This window comes from Vombatus ursinus, unplaced genomic scaffold (assembly GCF_900497805.2).
Source record: "Vombatus ursinus unplaced genomic scaffold, bare-nosed wombat genome assembly UNPS02011613.1, whole genome shotgun sequence".
Taxonomy (NCBI): domain Eukaryota; kingdom Metazoa; phylum Chordata; class Mammalia; order Diprotodontia; family Vombatidae; genus Vombatus; species Vombatus ursinus.
In genome coordinates, this window is record NW_020951391.1 from 2775340 (window position 1) to 2802324 (window position 26985).

Here is a 26985-nt window from a genome sequence, read left to right on the forward strand (position 1 = left end):
TATCTATCTATCTATCTATCTATCTATCTATCTATCTATCTATCTATATACATACACATAATTTTTTCCTTCCAACTACCCTAATACTGACAAAGGTCTCATGAGTTACAAATATCATCTTTCCATGCAGGAATGTAAACAGTTCAACCTTAATAAGTCTCTTATGATTTCTCATTCCTGTTTACCTCTTCATGTTCCACTTAAGTTTTGTATTTGAAAGTCAAATTTTCTATTCAGCTCTGGTCTTTCCGTCAAGAATGCTTGAAAGTCCTCTATTTCACTGAATGACCATTTTTTTCCCCTGAAGGATTATACTCAGTTTTGCTGGGTAGGTGATTCTTGGTTGTAATCCTATCTCCTTCGCCCTCCGGAATATTATATTCCATGCCCTGAGGTCTCTTAATGCAGAAGCTGCTAAATCTTGTGTTATCCTGATTCTGTTTCCACAATACTTGAATTGTTTCTTTCTGGCTGCTTGTAATATTTTTTTCCTTGACCTGAGAACTCTGGAATTTGGCTACAATATTCCTAGGGGTTTTCCTTTGGGGATCTCTTTCAGGAGGAGATTGGTGGATTCTTTCAATTTCTATTTTGCCCTCTGGTTCTAAAATATCAGGACAGTTTTCCTTGATTATTTCTTGAAAGATGATGTCTAGGATCTTTTTCTGATCACGGCTTTCAGATAGTCCAATAATTTTTAAATTCTCTCTCCTGGATCTATTTTCCAGGTCAGTTGTTTTTCCAATGAGATATTTCACATTGTTTTCTAATTTTTCATTCTTTTGGATTTGTTTTACAGTGTCTTGATTTCTCATAAAGTCACTAGCTTCCAATAGCTCTATTCTAATTTTTAAGGAAGTATTTTCTTCAGTAATCTTTTGGACTTCCTTTTCCATTTGGCCAATTTTGGCTTTTTAAGGCATTCTTCTCCTCATTGGCTTTTTGGACCTCTTTTGCCATTTGGGTTAGGCTATTTTTTAAGGTGTTATTTTCTTCAGTATTTTTGGGGTCTCTTTTAGCAAGCTGTTGACTTGTTTTTCATGATTTTCTTTCTTTTTTTATTAATTTTTTTGATTTATCAATAATCACTTCCATATGCTTTTGAGTTTAAAATTTTTCTCCCCTTTCCTCCCTACCACCCTCCCCAAGATGGCACACAATATGATATAGGCCATACATTTACATTCATATTAAACATATTTTCACATTAGTGATGTTGTAAGTAGAAATTAAAATCAATAGGAGGAACCATCAGAAAGAGTAAACAAAACTCAATAGAAGAGAAAAAAAATAACAATTCGGCTTCCATAGTTCTTTCTTTGGGTCATTTTCCATCACAAGGCCTCTGGAGATGTCTTAGATCCTTGTATTGCCAGGAAGGGTTAAGTTTATCAATATTAGTCATCACAGAACATGGCTGTTATTGTGTACAACATTCTCTTGGTTCTGCTCACTTCACTCAGCATCAGACCATACAAGTCTTTCCAGGTTTTTCTGAAGTCAGCCTGTTCATCATTTCTTATAGCACAATAGTATTCCATCACATTCATATACCACAACTTGCTCAGCCATTCCCTAATTGATGGACATCCTCTCAATTTCCAATTCTTTGCCACCACAAAAAGAGCTGCTATTTCATGATTTTCTTGCATCACTTTCATTTCTCTTCCCAGTTTTTCCTCTACTTCTCTTACTTGCTTCTCAAAATCCCTTTTGAGCTCTTCCAAGGCCTGGGAATTTTTTTCTTGGAGGCTTTGGATGTAGGAGCTTTGACTTTGTTGTCTTTTTCTGGTTGTATGTTTGTATGTATGTTGTATATTTTGATCTTCTTTGTCACCAAAGTAAGATAACATACTCTGACTCTTTTTGTGCTGCTTACTCATGATCCCGGCCAATTACTTGAGTTTTAAACTCTTTGTTAAGGTAAGAGTCTGCTTCCAATGTGGAGAATATACTGTTCCAAACTTCGGAGGTTTGTACAGCTGTTTTCAGAGATACTTCTAGGGACCTATAAATTTTCAGTTCTTCCAAGGTGGTATGATAAGGAGCGAAGTGTTTCCTCTCCACCACCACCAGCTCCACCACACCAGCATTCCTCCTTGCCCCAGGACCTCCCCTCAGAACTGTGACCCAGATACAAGCATGGGCAAAGCAAGAGATTCCTGCCTCAGCACCGGTGAAGAGATCCCTGCAATCCCCCTGTGATCAGCCACTCGATTGCCCCTCAGTCTGTAGGCCAGAAGCTCAGGAGGAGCTGCTGCCCAGAGGCACGCTGGGGACTTGTGGCTGAGACCTAGCCCCTCTCTCTCACCGAAGAAACAGACTTTTGTCACTGACCTTCTAAGTTGTCTTTGGTGTTCGTGAGTTGAGAAGTCTGGAAATTGCCACAGCTGCCTGCGATTCAGTCCTCTGAGGCCTGCTCCAGGTTTGCTCCGGCCTTTGTGCCCATGCCGACGCTCCTCTCCCCGCCCGGTGCGATACACCTTTCCTATTAACCATCGAGGTGTCTGGGGCTGTAAATTTGTTTCATTCTGTCTTTTTGTGGGTTCTGCTGCATTAGAATTTGTTTAGAGCCATTTTGTTACAGGTATTTGGAGGGGTTTGGGGGAGAGCTCAAGCAAGTCACTGCTTTCACTCCGCCATCTTGGCTCCGCCCCTAGCTCTGTGACCTTGGGCAAGTAACTTAACCTCTGTTTGCCTCAGTTTCCTCAACCGCAAAATAGGGATAATAAAAGCATCTACCTCGAAGGGTTGTTGTGAGGATCAAATGAGGTAATATTTGTAAAGTGCTTAGTACGGTGCCTGGCACATACTAGCAGCTATATAAATGCTAGCTATTTTTTTTTTGTTTAATTTTCAATGGTGGAGTGACCTGTGATTTAGGAATATCACTTTGGCAGCTCTGTGGAGAATGAATTGAGGACCAGGATGGTAAGAGGATTGAAGACTGGGTGATATGAAATTCAGTTGAAGGATGCTTAGCCTGGAGAAGAGAAGACTTAGGCAGGGACATCATAGCTGTCTTCAGGGACATGAAGGATCTGGAAGAAGGATGATATGTTCTTTTTATCTCCAGAAAGCAGAATTTGCAGTAATGCATGGAGCTGCAGGGAAGCAGATTTAGGATTGTCTTAGGAGTAATTTCCTACCAATCAAAGCTGTTCCAGACTGGAATGGGTTGTTCTGGAGACAGTGGATTTCCCTTCACTGGAGAGCTTCAAACAAAGGCTGGACAACTGCTCATCACAAGGTTATGTGGGAGATTTCTGACCAGCTAGAGGTAGGACTACATGACCTACAAAGTCCCTTATAAAATTCTGTGATTCTGAGAAGGGAAAGAAACTGGCTCAAATCTTTCCTTATCTTGCTTAAGTTAATGATCTCCTGATAATCCACTGCTTAAGAAAACACAATTTCTTGGGGAGAACTCTGACTGGGTCATCACTCAAGATGCCAAAGTTCTTTGTCTAACTGCAAAATGAAGTAGACTGTGCCCTAAGGTAATGTTGACAAGCTGCTTTGAAAGCCAGAAAAGGATGTTAAAAAACCAAACAAACTGTAACATCAAAAATAAATACACCCTATCTCCGCTGCACTTAATCTTCATAATCAAGATGAGAAACTTATTTAAAGAGAGCATTTGGGGCAGCAGACTGTATATGCATTCATTTTCTATCAGTAAACCAACAGAAGATGAGTCATAAAAGCATAATATTCCGCTGGGCAGATGTTCCTTTTCACATTGGCAAAAAAAGGTTGGGACTCAAGGATCTCTCTCAGAAATGGCTTGGTTTCCTAATAGAAAAGACTGGAAACAACCACAATAAAGATAAAATAAGGGCATCAAAAGCTTTTGCTATAATTGGAGACAGACTCCAAAGGCCAACAGGAAGTGCCTACCTATCCCACTTTGCTTGGCAAATACTGTCACCTTCCCTAAATAAGCAGAATTAAGCTGAACCAGCAGTAACCACTTTTTTTACAATGGGGAATTATATTACTATATACTGAAGACAGAAAAAACGGGGGGGGGGGGAGAGAAGAGAGAGTACTTAATTTTGAGTCTTTCTCCAAGCTTGTGTGGTTTCTCCCACATGATAGAAAATTGTTGGATCAATTCAATTCAGTAGAATTAAGCAAATATTTATTAATCCTTTGCTGAATGAAGTGCCCTGCTATAGATGCTGAGGATATACAGATGAAAACCAAACCCAATTCCCTTATGGAGTGATTTCACAGTCTATTAGAAGTGGTAAGACACATACCTAAATAACTATGAATAAAAGTGTAACTGCATAAACTGTAAAAAAAAAACTATAATAAAAATTATTGCGAGTGAAGGAATAAAAATATCCCCTCTTTTCCCTGCGCCCTCTGTGAGAGGGAAAGAGACACAGGAGAACCATGTTTGGGAAGCTACAGAAGAAACCATTTTCCAGAATGCTGTGGCAGAAGGGCACCAACCCGGGGCCACTAGTTGAAAGGAGTAAGAGATGTAATGGGGAGACCTGCTTAGTTTGATCAATACCCCAGTCACCCTGATGAGACTCCAGGGTATTGATCTTTGTCAGAAGAGAATCCAGAGTGGGATGGGATGTGAACCTAAGCCTAGCCCCTTGCTGAGTAGATTGAGGGAGCTCCTCCGCTTGGTTTCCAGGGAACCAAGAGGCTGGTGACAGTCTGAGGCTCAGGGAGACGGACTCTTCTTGGGAGGAGTAGTTGATACCAATGACCTGTGAAACAGCCCAACCCTTGGCTCCTTTTCCCTCTCAATGGCTTTCTCTTCCTTGTATTTCCATAAAGGAGTGTGGAAAAGCCAGTTCTAATCACAAGAGCCCATTGTTAAATTCTCAATCGCTACAAATCAGGGCTTGATTTATAGTTCTGTTGGTTATCTTAGACTTAAGAGAGTATTAATAATACAGATTAAAATTAAAAGTGTGTGTACATATTTTTTTCCTGGAGCCCAGTTGTTAAACATTTACCAGCACATCCCTGTATTACTCTATAAACATTGTTTAAGCCCAGTTGGAGTGCAGTAGAAGACTCAAGGAATGAAGTCATCATTAAACTGGAAGGCTGGTGACTGAGGGCAAGTAATAATAATAATAATACGCATTTATAAAGTGCTTAAAAGTTTGCAAAGTTTACATCTATTGTCTCATTTGAGCCTCACAACATCCCTGCTTCCGTACTTGAGTACAGCCAGTCGGAGAAGGGCATTTCTTCCTTCCCTGTTCCCCAGAAAGAGAAAACAGAGAAGAGGTACAAGATAAACCACCTAAGATGGGAAGTTCCTGGACCTTCTAGTCCTGCATGCCTTATGCTTTTTTACTTCTTTTTCTGGGTGTATCAGACATTAGAGATCCTGAAAATATATGTTTCCAGCCTTACGGATTACTGCAAGTAATCCTTAGTTGAAAAGCTACTGAGTTTGAAACACTGTTCTCTAAGATTTAAAACAATACAAACAAAAAACCCCAGTGGATTTTGCAATTGAAGGACTAAAGCCATGCCAAGACAAGGCAGGAAATCTGAACTCTGTCAACCCTCTATGATATTGCAATGAAATTCTCAGATGCACAGCTCTGAGTGAATAGGAAATATTTATTCAGCAGTTCCCCAGAATGGCTTTGCCTTCCATGATGAGACTATGGAGTCCAATGAGCTACTTGTGTATTTCATATTTCCTATATTTGTTCATGCATGTCTATGAGTCATTGACATCATATGTATATTCCGTGGTGAAGGAAATAAAAAACTGTCCATATCTGCTATTATTAACCATCATCAAATATTGCTTATTATGTACCAGCCACTGTTCTAAAGAAATGCAAAAACACATTCCTTACCCCCTTCAGCAGCTCACATTCTAATGGGGGAGATAACATGAAAACAACTATGTATATACCTGAAATATACAATGTAAATGGGAACTAATCTCAGAAGAAAGGCTCTATCAGATCAACAGAGGTGCCGGAAAGGTGACCTTCTATGGGTGAGACTTGCTTTGGATCTTGAAGCCAGGGAAGCCAGGAGGGAGAGATGAGGAGATAACGAATTACAGGTATGAGGGACAGACAGTGAAAATGCCTGGAGTTAGGGAATGGAGTGTAGTATTCAAAAAACAGGAAGGAGGCGGGTGTCACTGGATTATATTTGAGAGAAGATTGTAAAAGTATTTAAATGTTTATAAAGCAGAGTACTTTTATTTGATCCTGAAGGTGACAGGGAGCCACTGGAATTAAATGAATGGCGCTGAGGAGTGGGTGACATAGTCAGACCTGTGCTTTAGGAAGATCACTTTGGCAAGTGGTGGCTGGAGTGGGGCAAGGAGACCAGCCACCAGGCTATTGCAATAATCCAGGTGCGAGGTGATTAGAGCCTGCATCAGGGTGGCAGTTGTGTGAATAGAGAGAGAGGATGTAGACGAGAAATATTGTGAAGGTAGAAACAACAACAGATTGGATACGTGGGATGAGTGAGAGTGAGCAGATGAGGTTGCAAGCTTGGGTGACTGGGAGGCTGCTAGCTCCCTCTCCGGTAATAAAGAAATTCAGAAGAAGGGATGCTTTAATTCTGTTTTGCACACCTTGACTTTTGAGATGTCTCTACAAGACGTCCAATTCAAGAGGTCCAATAAGAAGTTTTGGTTTGGGCTTGTTTGTTTTTTTTGGTTCTGCCTTTTTCTTCATAAATTTTTAAAATTTAAACTTAAATACAAAATGAGAAAAGAAAAAAAATTGCCATATACACAGCAGAACATGAGAGGATTCAATATAAAACAATAAATGTCCATTTCAAGAAAACCTATATGATAAATACTACACGTTTTCAAAGGCTGCCCAACTTTTCTCTGCTTCATAAGTTTTCTTTTGTTCTTTGCTGTGTACTTTTTATTTTTTCCCCTCCCTCCCCCACCCAGCCCTAAAGAAGGCTACAATTTGGTGTGGATCTATCTATCTATCTATCTATCTATCTGTCTATCTATCTATCTGTCTGTCTGTCTGTCTATCTACAAATAGATAGATACATATATATATATAGATATCTATAAATATACACATATACACTCATACACATACATGTCAGGCTGTTACTATGCTTATTTCTACTTGTCATCTGTTTCTCTGAATGTGGATAGGATCTTCCTTCATAAGCCCAAGTCTTTCCATGTTTTTCTAAATCAACCAACTCATCATTTCCTACACCAAAGCAATATTCCAACCCAATTACATCCTGTCTCAGAGATTGTCTATGAAAGATTTTCCTCCCAATTTTCTGCATTCCTTCTATTCTTGGCCACACAGGTTTTATTTATACAAGAAATTTTTAATTTAAAATAATTGAAATTATCCACTTTATACTTCAACAATGCTCTCATCTTCTATTATAATTTAAGGTCTGATACTACTGAATCTGCTTCCTTTACATCTTTTTTTCTCCTGCTTTCTTTGACCTTTTATTCTTCCAAATGAACTATGGTATTATTTTTCTAACTCAGATAATTTTTTAGTAACTTAATTGGGATGGCATTAAATAAGTTGATCAGTTAGGTAAAACTGTCATTTTCCTCCCCAAAGAGTTGGCCTTGAGGTGTCTGCACTTCACTCCACCCCTGGAGGTTGGGTCTTTCCCAGGGTCTTCTCAAGTTGTCTTAGGAGAAAATTGCTTTACTCTGACTTTTGTTTATTTCTGCTGCTCTACATTCCCTCTGGGGCAATGTTCTGTCTTTTTTTTTTTTTGTGGAGGAAATCTGGAGAGCTGAAAGTTTTCTAAACTACTGTGCCATCTTCCCAGAATCCTCTCTTCCAATAACAAGTTGATGATGCAAGACTAAGACTAGAAGTCAGGGGAGATGTTAGGTCTGGATAAGTAGATCTGAGAATCTTCTTCATAGAGACTATCATCGAATCCATGGAAGCTAATGAGATCACAAAGTGGGACAGTATAGAAGAAGAAAAGAGTGCCCAAGACAGAGACTTAAGGGACATACTCAAGATTAGTGGACATGATCTAGATGATGAACCAGCAAAAGAGACTGAAGAGTTGTCAGAAAGGCAGGCGAGAGCAGCATCATGAAAATCTAGAGATAAGAAAGTATCCAGGAGAAAAGAGTGATCAAGTGTCAAAGGTTGAAGAGAGGATTGAGAGAAAGCCATTAGATCTGGCAATTAAAAGTTCATGGGTAACTTGAGAGGCATTTCGATTGAATGCTGACATCAGTCAGAAGCCAGATGATTTAAAAGACAGTGATAGGAAAGGAAGTAGAGGCAGGTAATTAGACAGCTTTCTCAAGGAATTTAGTCATGAAAGAGAGAAGACAGGACTGTAGCTAGCTGAGATGGTCAGATCAATTGAGAGTTTTTTAAGGATAAGGGAGTCATATAGAATCCTGGATGGCAGGGACTGTTTTTTGCCTCTTTTTTATCACCATCATTTAGCACTGTGCCTGGCACATAGTAGGCACCTAATAAATATTTATTGATTGACTGACTGATTGACCTAGAGTACCTTTGCAAGGGGGTAAGTGACCCTGTTACCAACATATGGGGAATCCCTGGATAGGGGCCATATTTAAGGTTTGTTTTATAGCTTCCTTTGGAGTTTTACTCCAGGATTAGGCTAGGGTCAAAGAGAGAATCTGACCCCTATGGGCTCAGTCCCCCTGGATCAAACTTGGCCCATGTAAGCCCAGAATCCCTTGGGGGAATCCTGGATCATGGATAACAGAAGGAAGAAGATAATGACACTTCCAGGAGATCAGGCCGTGAGACTGCTGCAGTGGACAGTGGGTAGTCTGAAGAAGACATGAGCCAGGATAAGGAACAGCAAGACAGTGCTAAAAAGAAGCAAGCCGTAAACTATAGAATGGGGATGGAAACAGTGCTAGGACTATAACATTAAGGGTGCATAGGCAACCAAAGTATGCTAATCTGGGACCTGTCTAGAAGGTCCCCCTTACCCCAGGTTATTGGAACTTTAACAACTGGTGTGGTGAATTTGGGGGGGCCAGAGTCAGTGCCTGGGTTTGAATCTTGCCTCAGATACTTACTACTGTGTGACCTTGTAGGTAGTCATTTAACCTCCTGGGGTCTCAGTTTCCTATAAAATGAGGGAGCTGAACTAGATGGCCCCTGGGGTCTGTCCCAACTCCACATCTGTGATCATCCTTGGGAAAATAAAGTAAGAAACAGCACTTGCCAGGAAGGGGTGGTGGTGATTACTTTCTAAATGCTTCCACTGTGGGGGAATACTTCTTACTATGGGTCCCTTCTCTCTTCATTACTGTCCGGAATCATCTGTGTTTAAATGCTTATTGGAAACCTCAGATTGTTTTTCAGTAATGATCTAAACCTCCTACGTGAAAACTAATATGAGACCAATCCAAGGTTCCCAGAGGACTATCTGGATATGTGCTAAGTCATATGGATTATGATTATTAAGAAGCCTCCAATGTGATGAATCCCACAAAAAAAACCAAACTACTTAAGTGGGCATACCCAACCAAAAGATTTAAGAAGGAAGTCATCACTTCAAAATGTGAAGACATCAAGAAGACGGTTTCACCTTGAAGGGTGGCAAAGATGTTGGGGGCAGGAGGGAAGGGCTGGGGTTTATTCCAGGCATGAAGGAAGGAGAGGGTAGATTGAGGGTGGGAGACAGAAAGTATTACAATTTGTCTAGAATATAGAAAACATGAATGGCAGTACCTTGAAAGAAGGCTGGATATATAGGTTAGACATCCCCTTAATAAAAGAATTTGTTCTGTAAAACTTGGACTCAGTCAAAAGGCCACACCCAAGGACCTAGAAGGCTACACGTGGCCTAGAGGCCAAAGGTTCCCCACCCCTGCCCTGAAGAGATGCCATCAAGAGAAGTAGGAAGAAGGGTAGGAGGAGGGATAGGATTAAGAGAGCTGATGGGGATATAGCTTTGGACATGCCGAGTTTCAGGTACTAAAGGCACTATTTAGTTGAAGATGTCAAGCAGGCAGTTGGAGATAAGGCATAAGAACTCAGGGAGCAGGCTGAGACTAGAGATACAGATTTGGGAGTCATCTGTATATAGGTGATAAGTGAAGCCATAAGCATGTAAGGAAGAAAAGAGAAGTAGGCAAAGGACAAGGCCTTGAAGAAAAGAGAAGTGGATTCTTTACTCACATTGAGTGTCTCCCAGACTCAAATATCTCCCCAATCGATTCTATCCTCTACAAAATTGCCAAAATGGCCTTCCTAAAGCCTAGGTCTAAGTGTGTCACTCCTCTACCAATAAACTTGTGTGGCTCCCTATTACCTCTGGGACCAAACATGACATCCCCAGTTTTGGTACTTAAAGCTCATCACGACCTGGCTCCTACCTACCTTCCCAGTCTTTTTGCCCTTTACTTCCCTCCAGTCTCTATGATCCAGCTGCACTAACCAACTCAAAGGTTCCAACTCTGTACGTCTTTGCAGGCTTTCTATCCTTTTCCTAGAATGCTCTGCCCTTTTACTTCTGCCCCTTGGTTTTCCAAGGGTCCTTCAGGACTCGGCTGAAGTTCCACTTTCTACAGGAGCCTTTTCTGGTCCCCTCCTTAGCCCAGGCTGGTAATCCCTTCTCCTGGCAGATTACTTTCCTCATACTTTGTATATATCTTGTATGTATCTAGTTATTTATACTGACAGAACAAATTGTGGTATATGATTTTTTTTGCTTTCCCATTTATAGTTTTTTCTTTTTTTCATTCAATTTTAAGCACATGAATGTTAATGAAATATTCTTCATATGTATACATATATACATACATACACACATCACATACACACACGCACACACACACACACACACACACTAACTTGTCTTTTTTTTCCCCCTTTGGTCTAGACCTGTAGTATGGAGAATTGGGAGTTGAAGAAACCCCCTCTACCTACATCAATGGAGATCAGCAGTGCTCTGAAAATTCTAGTCTTAGAGTGCTGCATAGGGTTCTCTCAGCCAGAGTTTCCTCATCTGTAAAACAGTGATAATAACAGCACCTCTCATCCAAGGTTGTGGGGAGAATCAACTAAGATAACATCTGTAAAGTGTTTGGTAAATCTCAATGCACCACATATAATTTTATGGTTGTTATCATATATGTGTCCAGTCTCTCCATAAGAGGACCAGTTATGCTTTTTGACTTGTACGTGCTCCACCAAAGTCCTTATCCAAGGTCTCCTTGTGCCTGAGGGATGCGCCTGAGTTCTCAAAGGCTCTGCCAGAGGAGGACAAGCTGAGAAATCAAACCAAAAAGGCTGTGAATAGATTCAGAGACAGATTTTTACACTTTCTAAGGAGCATCCTAACCTCTCCAAGGGGCTCACTCATCATTAGGCTGACCACAGGATGATTGCATTTTTGGACACAGAAACTCTCCAAGACCATCTACTAAGTCACGGACAGACTTCAGTCTGCCTCAGTGGAGGAAGTACCCAATGAAGCAAGAGCTATGGAAGTAAATACTGGTCAAGGTAATAATGTTAACAGCCTAGTAAAATAAGTTCCTTGAGGGTGGGGAAGGTTTCGTTTTTGTCTTTGTAACCTCGGTACCTGATGCAGTGCCTTGCATGTTGGTGCATAAGAAATGTTCATTTAATTAAATTAGCCATCAGAACTAAAGAAATTTCCTGACTGTTAGGTTTTTAGGCTAAAAGGTCCCTCCTAAATTTATCTAAACCATCTTGCCCTCAAAGAATCATAGACAAGAGTTGAAAGGGACTTGAGAGGCCATCTAAGCTCTAATCCAACTCCCTTATTTTAAAGATGAGGAAACTAAGGCAGAAGGAGGTTGTAACACGTTCAAGGCCACACAGGTAGAAAGCATTCCAGATGAGATATTAACCTGGGCCCTCTCACTCCACAGGCAATGATGCCCTTTCCACTGCTGCCTCCCATAGACATCCATCTGATTTTTCAAAATTTTCAGGTAATTTCCATTCTTTTCCCCCAAATTTCTTTCTAGTTTTTCACAGGCTTTCTCATTAGTTAAAACTGTTTTTTAACAACTCTCAAATAATGACAGTAAAGTCTCAGAAAAAATGACAAGCCTTCAATAAGTCAGTGTCCTCGAGCTCTTGATCTAAAATTACTTTTGAAGCACACTTTCAAAACAGACTTCAGAAAGAAATTCTTTTGTGGGGGGTGTACCAATAATAACTCACCCTTATGTAACATGTAAAAGTTTACAAGGCACTTTCCTCACAACAACCCTACAAGGCAAACACTTTCCAGTGTAAGAGGTAGATGCTGGGGAGTTTCTTATTTGACTTGCTGAACTTACAGGTCAAAGGACCTTTGTTTAGTCAGTTAATCAACAAGCATTTATTCATTTATTTATTTACTAGGTGAATTTATTCACTTACTATGTGCCAGGCACTAGGGATACAAAGAAAAGGGGGAGGAGAGAAGTTCCTGCCCTCAAGAAGCAAAGATTCTAAATGGTGGAGACATGGTTGTGACTTTTGGAAGCTGTATGGACAAAGGATGATAGATAGATTTAGAGCTGAAAGCAACTCTAGAGGACACAAATCCAATGCTCTCATTTTTCCAATGAAGAAACTGGGGCACAGAGGTTCTCATTTTCACCTTGTGGGGGAAGGGGGAGGGAAGGGAATACACATTTATTTAGCACCTACTATGTGCCTACTATGTGCCAGGCACTGTTAAGTGCTTTACTAATATTATCTCATTTGATCCTCACAACAACCCTTCGAGGTAGGTGCTATTATTATCCCCATTTTATAGTAGAGGAAACTGAGGCAAACAGAAAATAAAGGACTTGCCCAGGGTCATGCAATAATAATAATAAGTGTCTGAGGCTGGATTTGCACCTGAGTCAGGTCTTCCTGACTTCAAGCCCAGCGCTCCATCCATTGCATCACCTCGCTGTGGGGTAGGGGCTATTTGCATTCCCATTTTACAATAGAGGCAAACATAGGTTAAAGGACTTGCCCAGGGTCACACTGCCAGATTTGAACTGAGAGAGGACAAAAACAACTCCTGTTACAGTCTCAATGAATGGGCTGTCCCAAGATGAAACATTTAGTTTGGAGCTGCCCCATGACACTTTTTAGAGGATGGCTTTCAATGACTGGGTCAGCCCTAAAATTAATTGATTGGCTTGGACTCAAGAAGATGAACTCTTGCCAGAGTAGCCAGCCATTTTTTGAAGGAGTCTTCATAAAGAAATCTGGGGTGCTGTTTACCTTTTTCCTTCTGCCTTTCTTCCAGAAAGAAATGGCATAAGAGATATTATCAAGGATGAATATAACTGATTAATGAGATGAAGCAGTGGGGTATGGAGAATGAAAGACAACAACATATGGGCATTCCAAGCATCTCCTTGGTTCCCTCAATATATTAAAAGAACTAGATGAAAGTTGTCAGGGATGTTGGGTGGGTCCTTTCTAGAAGATTTATGGGGAGACATGGATAGAAATCACACAAGATGAAGATGCGTGGAGAGGTTGTGATATGCAACAGTAGAAATATTATCCACACTGATAAAACCATGGGCCTATTAAATTTTCAGCATATAATACTCATCTCACAGGTGTAATGTGATAATCCTTGTACATAAAGTGCTTGAGATCTTTCAGTAACAGGAAATTCCAAGGGCTCTCTAGTTCACAGATAGGTTCCAGGTAATCTACCTAGTCCCCCAGATATGCTCAAACTTGCTCACACTTAGCACCACCTTAATTTACTTCTAGTCATGTCCACTTCCTCGAGTTATTCTCCATCTCACTAGGCTAAGAGAACATAAACAGAAAGTACATTCAATAATTAAATGAAGATAATGAGTTGAAGAGAACAGACAGAGAGTAACTGATGTTGTGTCATGGACATCTAAATCTTGAAAGTCTCTTAAAAGTATAATTAGAAATAAGTTTCATCTTATTTATTATTTCAGATTAAGTTAATAATATATAAACAATAGCAAAATATATTCATGAGTATGGAGGAAGGGAGGTATGTCCAGAGATGGACTCCATGTTCTTTTTGTAACTACATGCCTCCAACGTAGTTCCATCCCTACGTATGAGTTCACAGCATGAAGAGATTCTGAGTACAGGAGGGATTGATCATAGGATCATAAATTTGGAGCTACAAGGCACTTTCAAGGTCATATAGTACAACTCCTCAAACTGAGGACCAGAATAACTGACTTGCCCAAGGTCCCACAAGAAGTAGCAGGGCCAGAATTTGAACCGAGCTTCCCTGAGTTCAAATCCAGAATTCTTTCCATTACACCATGCTGCACTTGAAAAGCATTAGGGGGAATCTCTCAAAGGATGAGTTACAGAGTTGGTGACATATAGGGTGGGGATACCTGAAGAAAAAGGCACTGTTCTGAATTCTTCAGTGGTTGTATTAGGTATAGTCAGTAATAGGGAGGCAATATCATCATCATCATCATCATCATCATCATCATCATTACTGCCACCACCATTATCAGTAGCAGCAGCATCATTATCATCACCTCCATCATCATCACCACCATCATCACAACCATCATCATCACTACCATCATCACCATCCTTACCATCATTACCACAAGGAAGATAATCCTTTTACTTATTCTTCCTAAAGAAGCAATAAAGTAGAAAGCCAGTGAAATCCAAGGGGTTTAATTTCCTCATTTTCCCCCCTAAACTTCATTTTTCTAAAGTCTTGTTCCAGCTAAACTCTTCCCAAATAACGGTTTTAGCAAAGCTAGATAAAGACATCTAATTCACTCTCTCTTCTTTGCTCTTTGGGATTATAAATTTAGGGCAAGAAAGATCCTTTGATGTCATCTAGTCCAACTCCCTCATTTTATAGACAATGAAATGGGGTCCACAGAAAATAAGAGCTGTATGTATACAAGGTATCACATAGGTAGTAAGTAGCAGAATAAGGGCTTGAATCCACGTCCTCAGGCTTGTCTGGGGCTCTTTCTATGATGCCATGCTTCCTCACATACTCCCGTTTTATTGTTCACTGTTTTTATTCCACATAATTGAACTCAAATTAATCCATTTCCTAAGAACAAATTGGTTAATTTCATTATGCTTTTCAGTCTTAGCTTCACTCCAATCTGGGAGTAACCTCTTCTTACGCTTCTAATTGCATTAGATATTGGAAACGGCATCTCAATTATCATTCAAGCTTATTATTCATTTTGCCTTTTATTTCACATCAGCACTGAAAATCACATTTAGGAAGCCACATTCTTAAGTCCCTGCCTACTAAAAATTAGATTATTTTAGACCTTTGCAAATTGGAAAACCTCTTTATTTTGTTGCACTGGACTAATTTGTTGCACTCGTCTAATTTGCAGATGATGTGAAGCTAGTTAGGTATCGCTGAAGACTGAGATGACAGAATCAGACAAAAAAATTCTAATGCCAAGAAGATGAAATTTGATGGGAAGAGAAGGTCCTGCACTTAGATTATTTTTTTGTGATTTTCTTTCTTTTTTTTTCATTGTTGACTCATCTTCAATTTTTATTATTTTTAGTTTTCAACATTCACATCCACAAGATTTTGAGTTCCAAATTTTCTCCCCATCTTGTCCCTCCCCAACCCCAAGACAGCATGCATTCTGAATATCCTTTCCCCTAATCTGCCCTCCCTTCTATCTCCACCCCCTTCTCTTATCCCCTTCCTCTTCTATTTTCCTGTAGGGCAGGATAGATTTCTATACCCCATTACCTGTATATCTTATTTCCCAGTTGCATGTGAAAACAATTTTTTAACATTTGTTTTTAAAACTTTGGGTTCCAAATTTTCTTCCTTCCTCCCTCCCCACCCACCCTCATTGAGAAGGCAAGCAACTCGATACTTGCGTAGTCATGCAAAGCACTTCCATAGTAGTCATGCTGTGGAAAACTAACTGTATTTCCCTTCATCCTATCCCACCCCCCATTTATTCTTTTCTCTCTTTTGACCCTGTCCCTCCTCAGAAGTGTTTGTTTCTGATTACCCCTCCCCCAATCTATTCTCCTCTATATCATCCCCCTGCTTTCTTATCCCCTTCCTCACTATTTTCTTATAAGGTAAGATAGCTTTCCATACCCAAATTGAGTATGTTATTCCTTCCTTAAGCCAAATCTTATGAGAATAAGATTCACTCATTCCCTCTCACCTTCCCCCACTTCCCCTCCACTGTAAAAGCCTTTTCTTGTCTGTTTTATGTGAGATAATTTACCCCATTCTACCTCTCCCTTTCTTTCTCCCAGAATCCTCTCTCATCCCTTAATTTTGTTCTCCAGATATCACCCATTCATCTTCAACTCACTCTGTGCCCTTATCTACCAAATCTATCTATATATATAATTTTTTCCCTCTAACTACCCTAATACTGACAAAGGTCTCATGAGTCACAAATATCATCTTTCCACGTAGGAATGTAAACAGTCCAACCTTGTGTTTCCACAATATTTGAATTGTTTCTTTCTGCCTGCTTGCAATATTTTCTCCTCAACCTGGGAACTCCAGAATTTGGCTACAATATTCCTAGGAGTTTTCCTTTGGGAATCTCTTTCAGGAGGTGATCGGTGAATTCTTTCCATTTCTATTTTACCCTCTGGTTCTAGAATATCAGGGCAGTTTTCCTTGATAATTTCTTGAAACATGATGTCTAGGCTCTTTTTTTGATCATAGCTTTCAGATAATCCAATAATTTTTAAATTATCTCTCCTAGATCTATTTTCCAGGTCAGTTGTTTTTCCAATGAAATATTTCACATTGTCTTCTATTTTTTCATTCTTTTGGTTTTGTTTTACAGTGTCTTGATTTCTCATAAAGTCACTAGCTTCCAATTGTTCCATTCTAATTTTTAAGGAAGTATTTTCTTCAGTAAACTTTTGGACTTCCTTTTCCATTTGGTCAATTCTGCTTTTTAAGGCATTCTTCTCCTCATTGGCTTTTTGGACCTCTTTTGCCATTTGGGTTAGGCTATTTTTTAAGGTGTTATTTTCTTCGGTATTTATTTTTTGGGTCTCCTTTAGCAAGCTGTTGACTAGTTTTTCATGGTTTTCTTGTATCACTCTCATTTCTCTTCTCAGTTTTTCCTGTACTTCTCTTACTTGCTTCTCAAAAACCTTTTTGAGTTCTTCCATGGCCTGGGACTAATTCATATTTTTCTTGGAGGCTTTTAATGTAGGAGTTTTGACTTTGTTGTTGTCTTTTTCTAGTTGTATGTTCTGATCTTCTTTGTCACCAAAGAAAAATGCTAGTCTGACTTTTTTTTGCACAGTTTGCTCATGATCCCAGTCAATTACTTGAGTTATTAACTCTTTGTTAAGGTAGGGGTCTGCTTCCAGTGTGGAGAATGTACTGTCCCAAGCTTCAGGGGTTTTGTGCAGCTGTTTTCTGAGATACTTCTAGGGACCTGTAAATTTTCAGTTCTTCTAAGGTGGTATGACCCTTTCCTACCCTGTGCTCTGATTCATGAGTGACCACAAACACTCTTTTCTGTCTTGGAACTGTGAAGAGGATTCCCTCTCCACCACCACCATAAGCTCCACCATGACAGCATTCCTCCTCACCCCAGGACTGCCACCCAGAACTGTGACCCAGATCCAATCATGGGCAAAGCAAGAGATTCCTGCCTCAGCACCAGCAAAGAGATCCCTGCAATCTCCCTCTGATCAGCCCCTCAGTCTGCAGGTTTAAGGAGGACGTGCTATCTGACTTCAAATATAGTTAAAAGGTTGTCATGTGGAAAAGCGATAATATTTATTCTACTTAGCCCCACAAAGAAGAACTAGGAACAATGGGTGGAAGTTACAGGTAGGTAGATTTTTACTTTGTTTAAGGAAAACCTCCCTAATAATTAGAGCTCTCAAGTAGAGTGGACTGCTTTGGAAGGCAGTGAGTTTCCTAACAGCAGTGGTCTTTAATCAGAGACTGGTACCCCTTGTTGGGGTTGTTATAGACAGGATTCATGCTTTGGGGAAGATTTTCACTACAAGGACCCTGGGATCCCTTCCAATGCTACAATTCTGTGATTCAATCTGTGATTCTGGGTTTAGTTACACAGGCCAAGCCAAAGACGATGGAAACCCCTTGAAAAAGCAATGACAACCTCAAAATAGGTTACAGACTGTGGCTTCCACATGGGGATTTAAAAATGGAATACCCAGGAATTATGAAAAGGATTTTTCTTTTTAAAAGCTTTTCATTGCCTGCCAGATGGTCATAATCATCTGTTTCTATTTCTCTAGGACACAGGAGCACAACTCTGAGAGGAAATTCATCACCTGAGAGGCAAGAGTTCTGAATGAGAAAGATGCATGAGCCTACCTGCCTACTTCTCAGACCACCACAATGGCTACATGTGGCAGAGACATGCGTCAGGTCTGAGCACCCTTCCTTCTGCTCCTCTTTGTTCCAGAAGCTGCTTGATAGACTAGATTTGGGTTTTAATGTTCCATTTACTTCAATGTGTGTAACCTGAGTCCCAAAGCTTCTTGAGATGGCCTTCTCTCCTTCTTGGTGGCCATGACTCACCCACATGAGGGGTGAGGTGCAGCTGGCCACAATGGCAGAGAGGAGAGCTTCAGTCTCTTCAAAAGTCTCTTCATGTCACTTCAGGAACTTCTGGCTTCCAACTTCAAGTAAGAAGATAGAAAATGCCCATCCCACTTCCAGTTGCTGAAGGAAAAGTCTCTGGGAAGAAGCCGCCATGACAGGAGCTGGCCATCAGGTCCCTATCCCCAGGTTCCTACACTAGAGACTTCGAGGAACTTCCCCTTGGGTGATATCAAGGACGCTTTCTGTTTGCTGAGTTACCTAACTCCCAATGGGAGAGCTCCTTCACTCTGTATTGTCTGGTATGTATTCTTCTGATTTCTGTTTTGCTATGATTTGGATAAATGGATTTTTTTGTGATTTTTAATTTTGTGTGTTCATTGTGGAACTGGTATTTGGTGAGAAGGGAGTCAAGCCTTAAAAATAAAGCTTGGAGTCCTCCTTTCCCTAATAATAAATGGTGATCAAAAGTTAGATTGAACCTGAAAATCACATCCCCCAGATTAACAATATTTAACATAACAGATATAATTCTAGCCTGGTACCCCTTTTCTGAGGAGAGCAAAATGGCCAGATTTCTGGCTCTAACCTCCTGCTTCCCCCACTTCTGCCCCCACCACCCAGGGAAGAGTTAAAATCCCTTGGATAAGGGTAGGGGGAGAAGATGCTAAAGATGTCTATTCTGTGTCCTTTCCAGCCACACAGACACCCTCCTGCCACATGTGGGGGACAGTCCTTGAGACAACAGATCCATTGGACTGAGAGCCACAAGGGGATCTTACAGATAATTTAGTCCTACCCTTTCCATTTCACAAATGAGGAAACCGAGCAGGAGCCCCCATTCCAAATCTATGACGTGACATGTATATAACAGGCACGACTGATTAAAAAGTGTCAGAAAAGACAACTCACTACAAAGTTCACAATATATGGGCCCTAAGAGCAACGGGCTATGCTAATCACTCCATTTGATGTCAATATGTAGTAATGTCCCATCCACGGTTTTGTCTCTTATACTCTGGCAAATTAAAGAGATGTGATGGGGTGGAGTGGGGGGCGATACAGTCCTTGCATCAAATATAATAGCCTAAGAAAGTCTTGGGGTGCAGGTTTGCGTCCTCCTTGAACCACACTGGTTAAGTTCAACGGCTCCTCAGCACTGCAGCTGGACAGGCATGGGCCTGGCCTCTCAGAAATTTGGAAAATAACAGGCAATTTCTCTAGTACTCGGTTTCTTGTTTTTGGTCTCTGAAATATTCCACTTCAATGGTGTTCAATTGGTAAAGCAACCGTGAATTCTATCCTGCAGTTCCAACAGTAAGCCCATCTTTGTGTGCCCTGACTCAAATAATAATTACTCACATTTATATGGGGACTTCAGTTTTGCTAAGTTCTTTCCTCAGAACAATTCTGTCAAGTAGGTAGCATAGGTATTATTATCCCCATTTTTCAGATGAGGCTACCAAGACTTAGGGAAGCCAAACTACTTTATCAGAGTCACACAGCTCATATCCAAGCCAGAATTTGAAACCCAGCTCTCCCTGACTCCAAAACCAGGGCAAATGCAACTGCTCCACACTGCCTTTCAATCAATAATCAATCAATCAATAAACATTATTAAGCACCTGCTATGTGCCAGGTACTCTGCTAAGCTCCTCTGTATGCCTGGAACAATGACATCATTGCCCTTAGAGATTCTCAGATGAAAACAAAATCACCTGAACAACTGAAATAGTGTTCACATTTAGGAGGGAAAAGTAAAAGAGCCTATGCCCTCTATTGAAAGATTGGGGATGTGGCGACAAGTCCTATAGAAAAATGATAAGATTGCCTCATTGGCAAATTTCCTTTTTAGAATGAGGTGTACAAAGATCAGGCCAGGGAAGATCATTTAAGCTTTGTCTAACATGGAACATTAGTGAGTCAGCTTTGAGTGCAAAATTTAAGCCTGCTGATATTCCAAAAGGTCCTAATGCCAGGGCTCAGTATTTCTTGGAAGCTGGTTCTGTGTTCTACTTATTTTTCCAAACTTTAACAGGTGAGAAGAATGATACTGAATTTGATCGTGATTAAACTGCTATTAGGGCAGCTAGGTGATACAATGGATAGAGCACCAGGCCTGGAGTGAGAAGGACAAATCTGGCCTTAGACACTTACTAGTGTGTGACCCTGGGCAAGTCACTTAACTCCTTGCCTCAGTTCCTCATCTGTAAAATGGGGGCATGTAGAAGCAAAAGGCAAACCACTCCAATATCTTTGCCAAGAAAATCCCATAGACTTAGTCCATGGGGTCACATAGAGTTGGACACAACTGAACAATAACAAACTGTTATTAGTTAAAAATATATATTAAATTAGTTATTAAACATATACAATTAGTAGTTATTAAACCACTAATTATTAAACAGTTATTAAAATAAAATCTAATCCAACAAGCCAAGGCATCAGGATGTTTCCCAGATGACTAGCATGGCTACTCCCACTCTTCATCCATTCTATCAAGCTCCCCTCCCTTCACAATGTCCTCAACACCCCCACCCCACTGGCATCACACAGAGTGCTAATAATGGCTAGAAGAAACCTCAGAAGGTCAGCATTGCCCAGAGGCTCTGAACTTTTGCCTGATTCTAGGAATTGTCCACCCTCCTAAGTACAGGTGGTCCAGTCCAAGTTGATGACACTGTTTTGGTAATGAGGCGCACCCTTACTAAGGCATGTAGCTTTTGCTAAGTAGTGACTAATGGCTCTTTGGAAAAATAAAATTGGTTAGGAAATGAGGCTGGACTGTTTTAGAATCAAAACGGAACTCACTAGAATTAATTTATTTGTGTGGCTCCAGTTCCATGATATGGTACAAACTGCACAAGGGGCCATCATACCTTGAGGAAGGAGGACTAGATGACCTCTTGAGTTTCTTCCAGTCCCAAGATCATCTAATTCTTTGGTTCCTCCCACCTCCATCAAATAACATAAAACAGGTACGTAGATTGTTTTGTTGTTGTTCAGTCATGTCTGACTCTTCCTGACTCAGTGGACCATAGCATGCCAGGCCCTTCAACTTGAAGGGTTCATCTTCCAATGTCATCTCTTTAATCATCTTAGTCCTGTCCATGGGATTTTCTTGACAAAGATACTGGAATGGTTTGCCATTTCCTTCTCCAGTGGATTACCTTTTGTCGGAACTCTCCACTATGACCCGCCTATCTTGGGCAACCTGCCTGGCAGAGCTCATAGTTTCATTAAACCACACAAGCTCCTTGGCATTGACAAGGCAGTGATCCAGGAGAGACCCGAATAGTAATCCATGTCAAATAAAGTAGAAATTTTTGATTTCCTCTCTGGAAAACACTTTCCCCAGAGAGGTATATGTGCAACACCTAATTTAAATAATCCAAAGACATAAGGAATAATTTCATATTTGCCATGTTAACACACTATTTTCTGAAAGCTAGAGAAAGGCATGTCTTCTGTACTAACCCTTCTTTCTACAGAACTGGAACCACAAATAGGCACTGCCATGAAGCAGGGAAACAGTCCACCCAAGACTTGTTTGTTTTCCCAGCTGATATAAAAGTAGATCAGTAAAGAGAATTTACAGCTGAAAAGTTATGTGTTTCCATACCCTAACCAAGCTCCTCCTTATAACTTCCTAACATCTGTTAATGGTATTGTTAATTTTCCCACTTCCTCAGCCTTCAGAGTCATGACTGTTAGGTGACTCCTCCTTTGCCTACTACATATAACCAGCCTCCAAATGCTGATTATTTTAATCAGAACCTTCAGTCTTACTCCTTCCACTCTAATTGAAGACCTTGCTCTCTCTCACTTTTAGACTCATAAGTGATTAGCCATTTTCCAGTCCCTCTGATCCCCTCTATTCTGTTCACTACAACCAAAGTAATAGTCCTACAGCACGACTTTGATCACATTACTCCTATGCTCAAAGACCTTCAGTGGTTTCCACTGTCAGTTAAATGAAATGAAAACTAAATTCAAAGACTTTTCCAATATGAATCCAAACAACTTACATAATTCCATTTTCTATTAAATCCCCTGTATGTATGTATGTTCCAGTCAAATAGCACTACTCAATGTTCCCTGCATTAAATCTGAATTTTTCTCACCTGCATGCCTTTGCCTCATATAGCTTACCTAGATTTTAGCAAACCTGTTAATATTTCATATAATTCTTGTAGAAAAATATGAAGGGGCATAAGCTAGACAATAATACAATTAGATGGATTTGGAACTGGTTAAAAGATTGGACACAAAAGGTAGTCAATACTGTCTTTAGTGGAGTGCCCTAGGGAGCTATGCTTGGCTCTTTGCTATTTAACATCAGTTGAAAAAATAACAACAACAACAACAACAACAAAAAACATAGATAGTATGTTAATCAAATAGCTAACACAATGGAGGACAGAGTCAAGGCTCAGAAAGATCTTGATAGGTTATAATGCTGGGCCCAAACCAGTAAGATGAAATTTGAGATGGATAAATCTAAATTTGATTTCCAAACAAACAAAAAACTTCACAAGTACAAGACAGGGAAGAAGTGGCTAGACAATCATTTGTTTGAAAGAGATCTGGGAGTTTTAGTGGACCACAAACAAGTTCAATATGAAAGCCCAATGCAATACGGAAGCCCAAAAAGTTAATACAATCTTGTGCCACATTAAGAGTTATCACTTCCAGGGGCACTAGGTGGCACAGTGGATAGAGCACTGGCCCTGAAGTCAGGAGGACCTGAGTTCAAATCTGGCCTCAGACCAAACACTTGACACTTACTAGCTGTGTGATCCTGGGTGAGTTATTTAACACCAATTGCCTAAAAAAAAATTATCATTTCCAAGAATGTCAGGAGGTGATAGTTCTGCCATTCTCTGTCCTACATCTGGAATACGGTACTTAGTTCTCAGCATCATGTTTTACAAAGGATGTTGATAAACTACAGGGCATCCAGTGGAGAGCAATCAAGATGAGGAATGACTTTCAGTTCATGTCACATGAGGATTGGCTGAAGGAAATCCTGAGGCCTGGGAATGGTTTCTTGCAGGAGGTGCGACTTCAGCTGATGCTTGAAGGAATGACTACTATATAGCAGATTTTCAAATATCTGCTGAGGAAAGGAATGAATAATGATAAAAAATGATTGTTTCGTAAGAATAGAAAGTGACCCAGCAACAGTGATTGTTAGCCATTTGGTATTTTCAAGTTTGATGTTTTTTTTTTTTTAATTGAACAGGGCTTCCCTGAAACAAACACCCACCTTTTTTGAACACTAATATTCTTCCAGGGATGCTATCTGGTTGCAAATCATAGAACATTGAAGTGTCCAACGAACCAAAATTGCAGGCAACCCAAAGGGTAATGGAGAGGTACATGGTGGGCAGATAAACAACTAACTAGCTGCAAATAAGAAATGAGTCAAAGGCATCTTTCCAAGAGCTGTGATAGGAAGACAAGGCCAGTAATGTATCAAAGAGTAAAGGACAACAGGTGGGCAGTCCAAATAGGACACCGTGACCCATAGAATATTAAAAGACCTTGAGGAAGGCTCCTAGCATGTTGGGTGGGCCCCCTATGGAGGATTTATTGGAGAACACACATAAGAGTCATCCAGGATGAGGGATGGAAAGGTTGCAGTCTTCAACATTGAAGAGAGCACCATGTCAATAAGACCATTGATAACGTACAAGTACTAAGGAAGTACTAGGTATAACTTGGAGTTGGTAAGGGTTCTTCAGGTCCAAGGTTTTGCTAAAATTCAGTTTTGTGTATTAGAAATCTTTTTTTTCCAGAGAGCCTTCTCCTCTTCAACAAATCTAGGAGGTTCCTCTAAAAAGAGATAAGGGAGCCACACATCTGGTGTCCATAGCTCCTGGTTTCTGAACAAAGAAGTTCAGATCAAAGACATTTTTTCTGCTCCTATATTCCTTAATGGAGATATGCTGCTATCACAAGAAATATTCCATCAGGAATCAGTCAGCACTGAGCCAACACTAGCTCCGGGGCCATAAAATGATTAATTAAAAACAAATATACAAACAGGATGTTTCTTTTTGCTGTTGACATTGAGAGTGACTCCGACCATGGTAAATCTAGAAACAGACCTGTCAAGCCTCAGCATACAGTAAAGAGTCAAGAAACTCACACTCATCCTGCCACCTCTGCCCCAACGAACTAAGTGATCCGGTGTTCCTTCTGCCTTATTAGATCCCGAGGGTATTGCTCGGGCTCTCAGGAACCAAGGAAATGTCACTGGCAATTGGCAGAAGGGTTAGAAGCAATTAGAATGCCATTAAAAATGACTTGCCTCATTCAATGATTTCAAGGCTTAAATGCAAATCCATATAGGGTGTTTCCAGCATTGTGTAAACACTGGCTTGTTATTAAATGCAATTGTTTTGCTTGGGCCTGTAGCCCTTGGCCAAAAAATATTTTCTATCATAAAATACCTTGGGCTGGATTCTCGAGTATGGGTTTTCAGAAGTCCAAATGGAGATCTTAAAACTGAAATAGTCTCTAGCCAAACTGGAGGTGAATTTTCCCTCTCTAAGATTATGTTATGGGTATGATTTAGAAATCCAGAGTCTTTTAGGATCTATCATGACTATCAATGAAATGAATTTATTTCCTTCTTGGACGTTGATTCTGGGAGTCTCAGGTGATTTGCTGGTCATTGTTTGGAGAAGGTGTGTGCAAACAATGCTGTACTAGCTACCAGCTCCAGTAGCCTGTCTCACAAGCTCACAGGGCTAGACTATGGTCTAACACAGTCGAGGGGAAAGAAAACTAGATGGCTTCAAGAATATGGGGGAAAAAGTCTAAATTCATATGGCAAATTCATATAGCAAAAGATTCCCTATAGTTTATTGTATTTATAACAGTGAGGACACTTGTTTAGATATAGTACTAATTTAAAGGTAAAAGTTTTTGTTCCCAAACATATTAATTTCCTCCCCACATTGAGATGAAATAATTTGTTGTTAAACTTTTCCCAATATCTCCTAGTTTACAAAAATTCTAATGGGAATCATTAATTCAGTGGTAGAACTCTAGTCTTCCATTCCAGAGCCCCCAGGTTTGATTTCCAATTAAAATAACTTGTCTGGGCTAAGTCAGTTAGCATAGAGTGCTGCTAACGCTTAAATTGGGCATCTGATCTCTATGGGCCAAGAAACTCTTAAGACATATGCTGTACGTGTCTAGTTGTATCTCGTGAGAGTATGACAGCTGACTGAAATCCATGATCATTGCTGGAAAAGAAAATCAAATCCTATATCACATTGATAATGTGTTAGTAGTATCATCTTCAAATATCAGTCATTCAACAACATTTGTTATGTGCTTACTATGTACCTGACACTGTGCTAGCTCAGTGCAGATTATAAAAAGAGAGGCAAAGACATGCTCCCTTCTTTCAAACAGCATACATCCTAATGAGGAAGACAATATGTTAATAACTAGACACATATTGATACATACAAAATGGATGAAAGATAATCTCAGAGAAGGCACTAGCCTCAGGGAGAACAGAAAAAGAGCTGTAGAAGGTGGATTTTGAGGTACTGAATTTGAGTACTGAATGAAGCCAGGGGAACTGAGGCAAAAATGAGGGGACAGAGCATAAGGGACAGCGAGTACAAAAGCACAGGATCAGGAGATGGAGTGTCTTACAAGAGGAACAGCTAATAGGGCAGAATAGGTGGATCGTGGAAATGGTGGAAGTGAATAAAGTGTAAAATGATTGGAAAAGAAGAAAGGAGCCAGGTTATGAAGAACTTTAAATGCCAAACAGAGCAGTTTACACTGGATCCTGAGGATAATTAAATATGTGAAAGGGGAGCACATTCATTTAAAAATTCATCTCAAACTCCTCAACTCTCTTTTCATGGCCTGGCCAGCAGACTTACAAACTACCAGGAGGTGGAATGAAACCCCAAAGTGTCCTCCTTTTGTCTATCCAACAATCACCGGTAAATAAAAAAGTTTCATAAAATGTTATGTACAATTTGGGATTTGCAATTATTTTTGCAATTTGGAACCTGACCTGTTTTGAAATAGTTAACATTTCACAGAGATTACAGAGCAATGTCTGTTGTGTCTCCCCTAATGCTGTAAATGCTCTATTACTAACTGTGCCATATGGTTAGAAAAAGTTACTTGAAGAAGAACCAAAATCAGCCTGTCATTTCACTATTGTAGAAACTAAAGAAGTTTTGCTACTTCTAACACCATTCACTATTCCTATACCAAAAAAAAAAAGGATTTCAAGAGTTAATTGGTCAAGAGTTAACTGGTTAATTTACTAAATTGTAAATTGTGCTACCAACATTTCAGAAACATTTAGAAAATCCAGCTTTTAGGCAAGTTCAGAAATCCAGAAAAGCTGTAGAGATTGACTGAGAATATACTGGAAGAACTCAGAGAACTACCTGGAAG

General features: G+C 40.1%; 1 protein-coding gene across 1 annotated transcript in view; it reads right to left on the minus strand.

Moving 5' to 3' along the window:
- KIAA1324 (KIAA1324 ortholog) overlaps positions 1 to 26985 on the minus strand; it is a 106100-nt gene that overhangs the window by 78266 nt on the left and 849 nt on the right. The window lies entirely within an intron of this gene.